The sequence below is a fragment of the Cygnus olor genome, chromosome 1 (genome assembly GCF_009769625.2).
Source record: "Cygnus olor isolate bCygOlo1 chromosome 1, bCygOlo1.pri.v2, whole genome shotgun sequence".
Taxonomy (NCBI): Eukaryota; Metazoa; Chordata; class Aves; order Anseriformes; family Anatidae; genus Cygnus; species Cygnus olor.
Window position 1 is genome coordinate 18,913,689 of NC_049169.1, and position 14,183 is coordinate 18,927,871.

A 14,183-nucleotide genomic window follows, 5' to 3' on the forward strand; every position below is an offset into this window, starting at 1 on the left:
TTTTTTATGGACTTCACCTATAAATTTAATATTTATAGAATTAAATTGGCATATTTTCCTTATTTTTTTTAAAGACAAGCTAAGAAGTATGAGAATTGTTCATTATAGAAGCCACTGAAAGCAAGCAGGTTTAAATATACATATATTATGATAAGCAAATCTTTTTGTATAATAAAAGGAATTTAATTGGCATTTGAAGGCAATTCACAAATCATGTTTGAGTACTACTATAAAAATTCCCCCCCCAACCAAGGGGCAATATAGAAAATGATATAACAATTTCCTTCAGTTTGAGAGAGCAGCCACTGTATAAAGTGGTCAGCTAGTTTAGCCCGAGTCCAAAATGTTCTCAGAAGTGGTGAGACATACCACATTAGTCAAGAATCCAGCCTTCCTTTGGGAACTGTTTTAAGTTAATTCAAATATGTGACTTCCTTAGCTGGAATTAGCAGAGCTCAGACCAGAATTCAATTACTTAAATGAGATCTATGTCAAGGATTTTAAACAGTGACTGGTGTCACAAAAAAAAAAAAAAAAGCACCACCACCACCACCAAAAAGTCTTTATATATATTTCAGTTTGTTAAAATATCTTATATTTTTCTATGGGCTCTGGAATCAATGGAAAGAAAAATAAAAAATAAAAATGTATTATAGAAAAATGTATTATATCCTGTATCACCTAGGCAGGATTGTTATGCTGTTATACTCTAATGTCATCTAGACAAGGATTGGTGGTAGAACGAGTAAATATTGTGTTAACTCTGCCATTATTTTCTACCAATGTATATCTGGAGATATAGTTTAAAGAAAAAATATGTTTCATGGAAAAGAAGATTTTTCATGATTTTTTGGAAGGCTACAGATGGTAAGTAACCCTGTGCAGCTCAGTGTGTAGACAGCTTAGATTTTTTTTTTTTTTTATCAGTTACGCAATTCCAGAATAGTTCATAGACAGTTCAGATGCATTTTGAATAACTGGGAAATTATATATATATATTTTTAATTAGTCACAAAATCCAACCAAAATGAGCAAATACTGAAAGCTACAAATCTGTCAACTCTGAAGTACTCATCCAAGTTGGCAGAAGTTGTATAAATAAAACCTAAACCCTCAGTTATATGAAGTGAGGAATCTCCTTCAAATATTACAGAATAGGAAAAAAAGAAGAATTCTTTTGTTTCAGTTTGTTTCTTCAAGGGTAGCTTTTGGAGCCTTTCGGTATATTAAGTTTCAGACTGTGGTATCCTTTGTTACAGTTAGAATATAATGGCTGACATGTTGATTGGAAAAAATGTGTAAGCTGTAAGGCTTACTCTTCTCCATTAATATTAAAAGGAATAGGTTTGGAGCCAAAAATCCAATTTAATTAAGAGAAAGAAATGCTAAAACATTTTGGATTGTCATGTCAGAAAAAAAAAAAAAAAAAGGAAATGAGCAGAAAAAAAATTGGTTGTAAAAACACAAGTGTCAGTAAATTAAATAATTTCTTGGAAGCATATAAATGTTCTGTAGTTTGTTTGTACTAAAAAGATATTACATACATTTTGATTAACATGTGATACTACTAACATGTTCAATAATGGTTCTTTCACATAATGCAAAAACTAAAGAACAGGCAAAATGCATTTTCAAGTGAAATACAAAGGTTCCATTTTCTTGTAATTGATTATGTACCTTAATATGTCCGAAGATGAACTGCAATGTAGGGTCTTAGGAATCTTGAAAGCTGAAAAAATAGCTTCCTCAAAAATAAATGAATCAGTGAACAGTGGTTTTAAATAGCAGCAGGAGCTCTAAAGGAAATGAGCATATTGAAAAAAGTGGTTTAAAGCCTCTTAGAGCTGCAGACTGGTGAAAATTTAGTATGAATTATTTGAATCTTTTTACATAGATTTATCTTTCTAATTGTATTCAGACAATATGTATGGATTTTACTAAAATATTAACATTAATATAAAATATGAATGCAAAAATTATAATTCGTGTATTAAAATAGTTGAATATATTGATTGCACATGTTTATACACTATCTATACATTCAGAAACACATGTATACATACAAAGCCGCACAAAGCAAAAATGCAAATACTGAATCTTAATCTTCATTTATCTGTTCCAAAAATCTTCATACATGAAAAAAATATCTTAGTATGGGGATTATTTTTACTGTCATATAATCAGATTTTTTGGAAATGTCACTCAATTATTTGATGACTATAAAATGTGGCATACTAGACACTAGGTCTGTCTAGAGAATTAAACTTGGATATTTCCTTTTTATATAGTTATAGTGATCTCACTCGCTATCTTCTTAAAAAAAATCAAGAACAGTACTGATATTACAAAACCTTTATTTCCCTAAGCATTATTAAAAATAATCATTTTATTCTATTCTGTTATGACAAATATATGTAAAATTGAAGTGCTAAAAAGGAATGAAAATCCATCAGCTGACATGTTTCTCTTCTTTAGAAATGTCTCTAAACTACATGCTGTATCCTTGCTTGTTATTCCCAGTTTATACACCCAAAGATCACTAGCTAAGAATACTAATAGCTTTACAGTGATGAATGTGTTTAAATGGGTAACTACTGTTACCTGCAATTCTTTTGCAGAGCTCTTACCTTCTGATCAATAGGCTGATCTGGGAGACACACAATATGCACCTCCAGAGGTTGCATCCTCCATTGAATACAATAGCTGAAGCTTCTGTTTTAAATAGGAGCCAAAAGGACAGGTTGAACCATTATATGAGAGGTAGTTTATCACAGATTTAATAGTTTAAGTAGAATTATAAAAAGAAGGATGCAAAAAGTGAATCCTAGGAATATGAAGCTACTCCTTGAAGGTCAGGTAGCAGACAAGTGCTTATGTAGGGATCCCATACACAAGGATATTCAGATGTTTCATAAATTTACTATTCTGAAGTTAAGCAAATGATGCTACAACATGTATATATATTTTTTAAACTGTGCTTTGCATACATATAAATTTTGAACTGAGTAAATACTAATTTCTGTTTAACTTCTTTTTTTTTCTTTTCCAGAAGTAGTTAACTTTTTTATGTGCTTTATCAATAACAGTAAACTTTAGAACCTTAAAAACACTGATGGAAAAGTGACTCATTTTGCTTTACAGATTGTTTCTAATACATTTCTGAAGACTTTTTAAAGTGTTCATTTTATCAGATCTATAAAAGTTTATTGGCATGCTTATGGCTACCAATCTTGCTAAGATTTATGCAAGCAACTATCCCTTTTCACTTTAAAATGTTTAGCAATCATCACAACTTTTAAAAAATAAAAAGCATTTTCCTCCAAGGATAACAAAATAGGTCTACTTAGTGGTAATAAGGACTTTCTGTGTAAAGTAATGAACCATCAAAACAAAATATTACCTTGCACTGTAGATCAGAATTAGACTCCAGATGGACAAAAGGTAAACATTTAATTGCTTTTTTAAAAATAGATTATTCCACTGTAATAAAACTTATCTTTTCTAATGTGCTTATATTCACTCATCTCATAACTTTGTTATCCTGCTGGTATGCCTTAATGTACTCTACAATTAATGACCATTTGTTTTTTAGGATAGTCTGGGGATAGTCTGACCACAGTAGAAGATATACAAATAAAACAGACAGAAACAAATTGAACTTCAGAAAACAAAACAAAAGCAAAAACACCAACAAAACAAAGAATCAAAACCTACAGGCAGCTGTAATATGCTATATCAGTCATTATACTATGGAAGGTTTCCTATTAGACTGAGTAATTCACTAGAAAAATACATTGTATGGAAAAAAAACATCCTATCTTGAAGAATGTAAGTGCCTTTTTTATTTTTTCATTTTTCTATTCCTAATTTTTGATTGTGAAAATCTATTTTTAATCTTAAAATCGCAATCCTTTCTAAATAATCTGTCAGGTAACACTTTCTTTTCATGGTGTGTATGGATAAAGCTCCCTGAGCAAAGACATAATTTAATTGAAAACTGCTTTCAAATATGTAAGATAAAATATAGATGAGCATCTGTAACTTACTTTACAAGATGGAGAAACAATGGGGCTTTACTAAAAACTGGATGATCTGGGATCAGGATCAATGGGCACTGTTTTAGGTATTACTACACATACTGGAAGATTTTTGAAACAAAATAATATACTTGTCCTATTTGTTTGATAAGTATTGTTAAACTGTATCTGGAAAAGCTTCATTAACTTTTGATCAATTGATTTCTCTATATGAAAGAATTATGATTTCCAAATTTCACAGATAAAATTTGAAATTATTGAAGCTGCATATGATGTGAAACAATAAAACCAGGAAATTCTATAGCCCAAATTTTGCCTTAGCATTTGGGATAAACACTGGGTCAAAGTCAATGAGAAAGAAATATTCTTCATTTAGCCTTTACAGTACTGTGCAATACTGCAGTACCCAGGTCTGTGGAAGATACTATAGCTTGATGATTGGTAGTGACTCTGCCTTCTTCTTTAGAAGTAGGCAACAGCTGGAGGACTTTATCCTGCTGTTTTATCTCCAAAGATCCTTCCACTCTCATGTCCACAAATGCTGGTTCATTCCCCTACATTTAACATTAGCATGGGTGAAGCCCAATGGTGTCGCATTTCACCTGAGATTCATCAGAATATGCAGAAAGTACTTTTTGTTCACCTCAAAACAAAACAAAGCAAAACAAACAAACAAAAGTTCTCCTGTCATCATCAAAATCTAAATGAAAAAATTGTAAAAGCTCTTCTAGGAGGAATCTGTCCCAGAATAAGACAATACCTCTGTAAACACATCACTATGTCTCTATGACATTAATAGGAGTCAAAAGTCATAAATGAAACTTAATTTTAATATAAAAATGAAGCTGTGAGCAAATTAGATATGTAGAACCTAGTCTGGTCGATCCCTATTTTCCCATGTTCTATGTACAATTTTCCATCTCTTGCAGATAGCTAATGTATATTCTTTTTCATATTAATAATTTTGCTAGCTTTTATAGAGTTGCTTAGGTAACAAGGATAAAAATTAAATCTACACCAAAAGTTTTATTAATAATGTTGATTATAAGCCTGAAAAAGTCCCAGCAAAACAATTATTGAGGCATTTCTGCCTCCTATTTCCTGAAAACGAGTCAAACCTTATATGGCTGCTGAAACTGAGATAAAGATGTCTTCTGGAGAATAAAACTGTTATTAAGAATCTTAGGGTAGTATGGCTCTACTGAAACAGTTGTTGTGGTGTTTCTGGTTAGCTTTTAGGACTCAGAGAATTATTTTATTTATTATTTACATTTCCCATCTTTTACCCGAAGATACTTCATGTCTTTACGTTGCTATCTTTACATTTATATTCTGCATGATGATACATGATGATAACCTTAAAAAAGAGGTAGTTCCTTAAACTTCTTAAACTTATGTAATATTGCATGCTGGCAACCTTTGATTGAGAATTTAGCATGTTATTGTACACAATATTCAAACTAATAGTACCATAATATTCAAACTTGTATTATTTGGATTCTGAAGGACCCAGAAAACTGCAGTGAAATAATCAGGAAAACAAAAACAAAAACAAAAAAACTCCTTTCAAGGATTTCCTTTCAAGGAAACACTGCTGAAATTGTTTCAGTTATTAAATTTTGATACAGTGCTGTCTTCTATTTGCTGCTTTTTCAGAACAGTGCTAACAGCTTTTTTTCGAGTTTTTCCCATCTCTGCTAAACATTAATACAGTAAGCTGTATTACAGGCTTCTATAAAAGCAGAATCCTGCATAGCAATACATTTTATTTTTATTTTATTTTCCCTTTCAGTGAAAATTAGTAATATATATATATATATATTTATCAAAAACTGGACGGAATATTTATTAAAAAAAAAAAAAAGTGATCATCGTTGAGATTTTCAGTTCTAGGACTGTACTTAATACCTTTACAAACTTTCCTGTCAATCATTCAGTACCTCCAAGATACTCTGTATCATACATATGGGCTGTTAAAATATCCATAGATACTTTATCCATATGTATATCTATAAGTAATCTGCTTTTAGCACCAACTAAAGGTGCAGCAAATGCCATTGCTTAATGTACCGTTGGAACTGATGGTTGAATTAAAACTGGAAACTGCTTGGGGATAATTTTGTTCCCTTTAGAGTAGAATTTACCTGATGGACACATCTTCAACACTGATTTGTCTGTAAAGCTTCAGTTACAATGTGAGAGATGCTTCACTGCTATCCTTACATATACACAAGGCCTCAAATTTCATTGAAATCTTGATGGGCAGATGTTCACACATGCAGCAACTCAATGAAGTCAAGAAGAACAACTCTTCTTGAAGGATAAGCATTTAGAAGCTTCAAGTACTTTGAATACGTACTCTATATACAGCTCAGTGAAATTACTTTCCGTATCTCTTGATGTCTTTGAAAAGTGACCACATTGTTTGGAGATGACATTACTGGCCCTTAGGGTTAATGATTCATAGTTGTTGTTAGTTCAGGTCTTTGCACTAGTACTCCATTCTAAGGATTTGTTGTTGCTGAGCTATCAGTCACTTTATATGATACTTAACACTAGACATGGTGAGAAACATCCGATAAAAACTGCTGCTCAGTTCTGACAAACATTAAAATTTAATACAATCTCTGTAAGAAGTTTGCTTAATCAAATGTCAGGGAGATCTTAAATCTATCAGTAAAGACCTTAATTCACCCAGGGGGCAAAATCAACAAGGAAGGCGAAAATCCCAGACAAGAAAGAGCCTTTAAGAGTCGTATTTGTAGTGCCATCTGCTTTGAGTTAATTGTTCTCAACAGGCTACTCAGTTGCCATTTAGTGTCTGTATCACTTATTAAAAAAGTAGCAAATACATGGAGATATGTCATGAGTAAAGTCCTGATACACCGATCACACAGATTGAATGATATACTCTATTAAAATAAACTGTATTTTCTTCTTAATAGGTGAAATAGCAATCATTGTGCATGTACAGCTACTAATTAATTAACCTGATGCTAGTGCAAACTTGGTGGACAGACATATATAAAACAGTTTACAGCAACATTTTTGGCAACTCACAAGTGAAATGCAGTGGTACAACTTTGCTCCATAGATTGGAGCTCGGGTCAACATTTCATATGCTGTAGAACTATGCTCTATGTAAGAGAGGAATTTCAAATGTTGTGAAATGATGCTTTGTCCTTTTATATAGCAATTTGCTCTGTTCTGTTGTGAATTATTGGGAATCTTACCTTTTGTATCAGCAGGATATTGCAATTTGTCTGTCCTCAGAGCTGCAGCTTGAGTGCAACAATCACAGTAATGGCAATAGCAGAGAGTAGTGGATGGAAGGATCACAGAAAGCCGAGTTGAAAAGAAGGTAGTTTTGGAGCTTTCACCTCCATCTGTTTATAGGTGTTTGTCCATTTTTTAGAAACTGTTTATCACTCTGTTCTTGGGAAACAAAAAACACACACAAATGTTTCCATTTCACAGAGAGTGAGAGAGAGAGAGATGTTTGTGAATCAGAAAAGAATGATCTGATAATAGTTCTGCATTCTCATCATTTAACTTTAAAAGGTCTCTGGACATCACCCTCAACTCTTTAGTAAGTAAATTGCTGAGCTCTGATAGTGATGCAGCTATTCGTCAAACACTCTTTGCCCAATGCACAAGAAATTATAAGGACATAACTGCCAGTACTCCACCTTACACTCCAGTAATTTCCTATTTCTCTTCCCAGTGGGGCACTGCATCTTACATATGGAACAAAGCCATGAAAATGTATTCAGCAAGAAAAGTAACCTTGAAATTTCAGAATAGTCAACATAATTTAAGAAAAAAAAAGAAAAGAAAAAGAAAAAAAAGAAAAAAAGAAAGAAGAAAAAGAAAAAGAAAATAAAAAGAAAAAGAAAGAAAAAAAAGAAAAAAAAAAGAAAAAGAAAAAGAAAAAGAAAAAGAAAAAGAAAAAGAAAAAGAAAAAGAAAAATAAAAAGAAAAAGAAAAAGAGAAAAAGAAATAAAAAGAAAAAAAAATAAAAAGAAAAAGAAAAAGAAAAAGAAAAAGAAAAAGAAAGAAAAAAAGAAAGAAGAAAAAGAAAAAGAAAAAGAAAAAGAAAAAGAAAGAAAAAAGAAAGAAAAAGAAAGAAAAAGAAAGAAAAAGAAAAAGAAAAAGAAAAAGAAAAAGAAAAAGAAAAAGAAAAATAAAAAGAAAAAGAAAAAGAAAAAGAAAAAGAAAAAGAAAAAGAAAAAGAAAAAGAAAAAGAAAGAAAAAGAAAAAGAAAAGGAAAAAGAAAGAAAAAGAAAAAGAAAAGGAAAAAGAAGAAAAAGAAAAAAAAAGAAAAAGAAAAAGAAAAAGAAAAAGAAAAAGAAAAAGAAAAAGAAAAAGAAAAAGAAAAAGAAAAAGAAAAAGAAAAAGAAAAAGAAAAAGAAAAGGAAAAAGAAAAAGAAAAAGAAAAAGAAAAAGAAAAAGAAAAAGATCACTCAAAAGCAGTAGACAAAATGTGATCATGTATTGATCCTTTGATCCTTATACTATGAAAGGACATACCGAACTTCAGACATATGATTCTATTAGACACTTTTTAAAAAGGTTTTTAAAGGTTTTAAAAAGGTCATGATATGATCTCTGTATTTGTTACACTCAGTCTTGTTATGAGCAAAAATAAACTCACCACATTTATCGCACTAAGAATTTATAATAGTCATTCCAATACTTCTTAGAGGCATTCTTCCTCCTCTGTACCGAGATTTTCTTAAATTTATTTTTTTACATTTCCTTTCTCCAGGCTGCTGCCTCCTGGCTGCTCCCAGCAAGGTGAGCGTGACCCCACAACATCCCACAGGCTCAACCCCACAGGGGCTCTTGTTTGCTGGGCAGCAACTCCCTGGCTTTGCCAGACTCTTCCCATCGAGGCACTGGCGGAGCCCAGCTCAGGCAGAGGAGGCAGCAGGCACTTGGCCCAGAGGCAGGCACTGGAACCAGCTCAGCCCAGCTGCGGCCAAGGGGAGCCCAGGCCAGACCTGAGACCTCTGCTCACAGCTCAGGGCACAGTCCCTGGACCCTTACTAGGGGTGGCAAAAATCATATTTAATGGACTGTGTACTGAAGAATTTGATAGTAAATAATAAAATTAATAGACACAGATAAACCTGCTGCATAGGGGAAGAAGTAACATTTCTCGAGAGAAATCTTACCTCATCAATTTTCCAGTATTCTTTGAAGGAGTTATATATGCAGCTCTGGTTTGATACAATACACTTGGATTTAGAAAAGCTTTATAGAATTCCAGTTATGGGAACTAAGCTGTAACTGTATGTGAGAAAATCTTTCCATGGATTACTAACTGGTTTAAGATAGCAAAGAAAAGATGTCAGAAAAGGTCAGTTTCAGAGTAAATCTAGGCTAGCTTGAATATAACTCTGGGTCTGGAAGTCTTTAAGTCATTAATAGCCTAAAATCGGGGGTTACTAGTGAAATCAGTTCACTTCAGAGTTGACTTTCTTTTAGTCTTTTTCTAAGAATCTGCAACTGAAAGAAAAAAAAACAAAGATATTGAATCAAAAGCACCTCTTGATTTAATCCAACCTTTTGGATGCAAGATCTTATGATTCCTAAAGATTTTAAAACATATTTAATATGAAAACCAGGATCAAAATTCTATAAATTCTTTAAAATTCTTATTCTATTTCTACAGATGACACAATGAAATTATAATTTGCTATGCTAGCCCCACTATATATATATTTTTTTTCCTACTTACCCTGGGTACTTTTTGTCTACAGAAATCTATCATTCAGAGTATCTCCAATGTCTCTGCAAGTAATTATCTGACAATATCATCTGAAATTATCACACAGTATATTCTGAATGAAAATAGGGACGGCAAATGAAAGGTTAACATTTATAGAAAACTTACTATTAAAATTTAGAAACTTTAATATGTTCCTAAGTCAAAAAATAACTGTCACTATAAAAGAACATCCAAATATTTTATCTCTTGTAACTTTTTATTCTCAAGGAGAGAAGATTCCTTTAAATAACATAAATGATGTTCTGATCAATATTATAATGAAATTTAATATTTGATGTTAGATTATTAGCTTATAATGAATTTTTCCTTTTATTATTGATGCATAATCAGTATTTTAATCAGGTTCATCAATGATATCATATCTAGAATTCAGAATAGCAAGAAAATGAATTGCTGGCTTGATACCAAACATACCTTGTTATTATTTCCATTTTATATTATCGTCAGTAACTGATTTTATAGATAAACAATTATAACTATAGAAGCACTTAATGCCTTATTTATTAAACTGAAAACATCTTAGTGCATATTTTTAATATTGAACAAAAGTAAATATGGGATCAATTTTTTAATGTAGAGATATCCTGGTTCTGAGAAGTTTAAAATATGACTTGTCACACTGACTGCTATGAAATTTAAGAGTACAGCTTTTAACAGAAATAACTTTTTTCTCTATGTGTCTATGTTTTAGAAAGAGAAATGTGAAATTGTCTTCCTAATAGAGTATTTATGGGGGAAAAATTAAATGTATATAAAGTGTAAGGCATGTGCATGTTGCTTTCTTTTCATACTATTGTTTTAGTCAATATTTTTTGTTCTCAATTAGAAATGAAGCCACAGTCACCGACAACATATATTTGTTGGTGTCTTTACCACTATGTTTCAGAAGAGGGGTGTGAAAGTGAGAATATGAAGTTAATATACAGGAGGAGGGGAAATGATTATTAGGTGTGACATGTAATGAAAAAAAGGTACAGGAAAAAGCATGTAAGAAAAATATAAAGGAGTGGTTAAGAGTATGCTAAACAGAAAAGAAATCTTGCTGTTTCTGCAAAGGGCATTTGAGTTAGTCAAGTGGTGCAGACAGATTAATTTAACATAATATTCTCCTCAAATACGGGAGAGTATGTATAGAAGAGAGTATATGTACAAAGAGAAAGTTACATACTAAGTATTATATAATTGGCTTTGGTTTTATTTGCTTTTATTTTCTGGGCTCAAACATTTTCACTAGAATTATTCAGAAAAGATGGTAAACCAGTCAGATGGACAATGATTAATTTTAGTTTGATGAACTAATGGAATCATGGAATCATGGAGTAATTTAGGCTTGAAAGAACCTCCAGAGGGCTTCAGGTCCAGCTCTTGGCTCAGCACCAGATCAAATTAGATCAAGTTGCTCAAGATAGTTGTTATAGATTACCTGGTTCCTTGCAATATGGTGTACACAGAAATCACTTTCCTAAGAGTTATAAGTTTTAACGTGAACATTTGACCTCACCACAGAATCAAAAATATGAGTCAATGACTATAGGGGTTACCCTGAAAGTTGTTTGGAAAGGTGGAATACAGCAGTAGTGTTCTTTGTAGACAGATACCAATAAGCAGATACCAGGAGAAAAAGATTTATTAATAAAAATTTGCCTTAAGCTATGAATTAGCTTAATCCACAATAGAAAATACATTCATTTAGAACTGAAGTATTAAGTAGCACATCTGTGGTCAACTGATATCACTGTTAATATAATTATTTTATTTATCTTAGTAGTAGATGATAAAATGTGTGTGTGAAACTGTGTTCTGCAGAAGATAACCTAGAAGAAAAATGAAAAGGAATAAAGGATTGAATACATAACATAAACTGATCACAGTCAACAGAAGAACTTTGGATAACTTAAATAAAATGTAAAAAATGTAAATAATGCTATTATATTACAGATATAAACTACTCTTGATGAAAGCATGGAGCAGGATCAAACTGGGTGATAATTCTGCACCTGTGAAAAAGAAGTGACAGATAAATCTGAAAATACTAAAATATGTACCTGTTCCTTAAAGCAGAATGAAGAAACACTATACAGTAATTAATTAGATGTGTATCAATATCCATTAGGGCTACTTTATGTAATTTAGAAATTTGAAAACAGAATGGTAATGTTGTATTTTTGTATCATATTGTCCATCTGGCAAACTTAATGGAAGAGTCAAGACAAGTAATTTTTGTATTGCCTCAGTGACGCAGGCTTAGCTTCACATTATCCTTTCGACTTTATTTTTCTCACACAGGTGTCTGTGTGCCCCATAGATGTTAGGGAGTGATTACAAGCTTAAAGAGCTAAAGTTGGGATGTAAAAGAGCAGAGTATTGTTCAAATATCTTGTGGGAACTCCCTTATTGTTCTTGAAAAATGGAGGAATTTGCAGAATGATTTTCATCCTGGGTCAGATTTCCAAACAGCTACTGACAAATAGCTCTGCTATAGTGTGTGTATTCTTCTTCTTACTCAAAGGAGGAAGGATGGTTGAGCTCTTCACTTGTCCATTGAAAACTTAATTACATACACCTTTGTCTCATTGATCACCCAGTCATAACAACAGAAATAAAAGAAACAAAGTCACTTAAGAATGTAACAAATGTGAAACATTTTTAAAAACCTTTTCTCCATTTACCAGTTTTAAATAACAAGGTCCTCTACAGCCATCACGTGCCTGTACACCTGACAGGTCCTACAAAACAAACAAACAAACAAACAAACAAAAAAACCTCCATGTCCTCAGCAATGGTTTATATAAAGCTTTTTCCTTTGGATTGAAAAGTATTAGAAGCATCCACAGAATATTATTGTCTCAGTGAAGAGGATACAAATGAACAGCTAAGTGACCAGTAAAGGTTTTGTGAAAGCAGTTGACTGCCTACTTTAATTCTCATATTGAAAAGAAATTCAGTCTTTCTCCTGATACCACAGCAGAGACCCAGATAAACAGTGATATAGATATACACAGATATATTGTGATAAACATGTCAGCAGTAGTCCAGATGTAGAAACAGATGTTTTTTAACTGTAGATATCTAGTTTGAGTACATTATATGATCCATACTGCCTCTTTGCCAATTAAACACTTATAAGTTAATTTTATGTCCTATGTTAATCTCTTATGTCCTATGCTAATCTCTTCATTCATTCTATAAGATAATTCTTTACCAAGCACAATATTAATGTTTCCTGTTATCAGTGCTGGAACATCTGTATTAATATAAACTAAAAATTTGACACCAAAGTAGACAATAATCAATTCCAAGGCTTTGAGGAGTTTTCTCTCTATTAGTAGTTAGAGCCTACGGACAGTCTCTAGAGAAAGATAAAAGTGATAGAAAATGTGACTTATTTTGTTCATCAAAAGTAGTTCCTTACCAGAAGAATTTCAAAAATGCTAGGTGTCATGACTTTTTCTGCTGTGTAATATGCTGTGATTTATTTGATTCATTATGATTCAGGATGAACTTGTCATTATGCTAACAATCTGGACAAAGCTTTCAAGCTTCAGTCTCTCCAGCTGTTAGTTTACACAATTCTTATTGACTCATCACTGGATGTAATCATCACCTCAAAGCAGACTAAAATTATCAGGTGCATCTTCTTTACTATTCTGCTTTCATCTACAAAATTCACATTATTTTAAAGTATGGGGGTAGGTCTTATCCTGGTAGTAATAAGCATTTACTACTCATAGTATGTCTCCATTTTTTCTCTGAACTTAAATAGATTTGATTATTAAATGTCAAATTCAAGAGCTTGTTACTTGGAAATTGACATTTATTTTCTAAATGCAAGTCAAGTGCACTGTTTCTCAAAGTAGAATACAGGCATTCATTGCTTACGTTTCTTAAAGAGCAGCTTCTTCCATCTTTACCAAGGAAAAGATATTCTCTGAATTAAGTGCTGTTGGCTATGGAAAATATTATGAAAAATATGTGCTTGGGTTTGATTTTGATTTTCTATCCCTTTGGGAAAAATAATTTAGAATTATTAATTTTTGTCATAAATAAGATTCTTCTATACTATTCTTCATTTGATCATAGCAGTGTCCAGCATTTTTTTTATTTATAATTTGCTTCTTTATAATTATTAAGCTCCTATCCATAGACCCCAAAATGCAAAAAAAAAAAAAAAAAAATTAGAATTCTGAATTCAAAGTATAATTCACCTTCAACTATAACCACTATATATGCTTCTCCTAAGCATATATATGCTTCTCCTAAATCTCCTAAGTCAATTTTTCCATCATTCTCCAAATTTGTCTAAAAAGTCTACAGTTGTCTCTCTATATCCTTGTTTCCCCAAATTTCCCTTT

General features: G+C 31.8%; 1 long non-coding RNA gene across 1 annotated transcript; it reads right to left on the reverse strand.

Moving 5' to 3' along the window:
• Positions 1-1,680: 1,680 nt before the first annotated feature.
• On the reverse strand, positions 1,681-12,549 carry LOC121064096. The gene is made up of 5 exons (XR_005816334.1): positions 12,501-12,549; positions 9,215-9,548; positions 7,271-7,472; positions 2,628-2,712; positions 1,681-1,729 (listed from the first exon to the last, which is right to left on the reverse strand). It is a non-coding gene; the product is annotated as an uncharacterized LOC121064096 (long non-coding RNA).
• Positions 12,550-14,183: the final 1,634 nt, after the last annotated feature.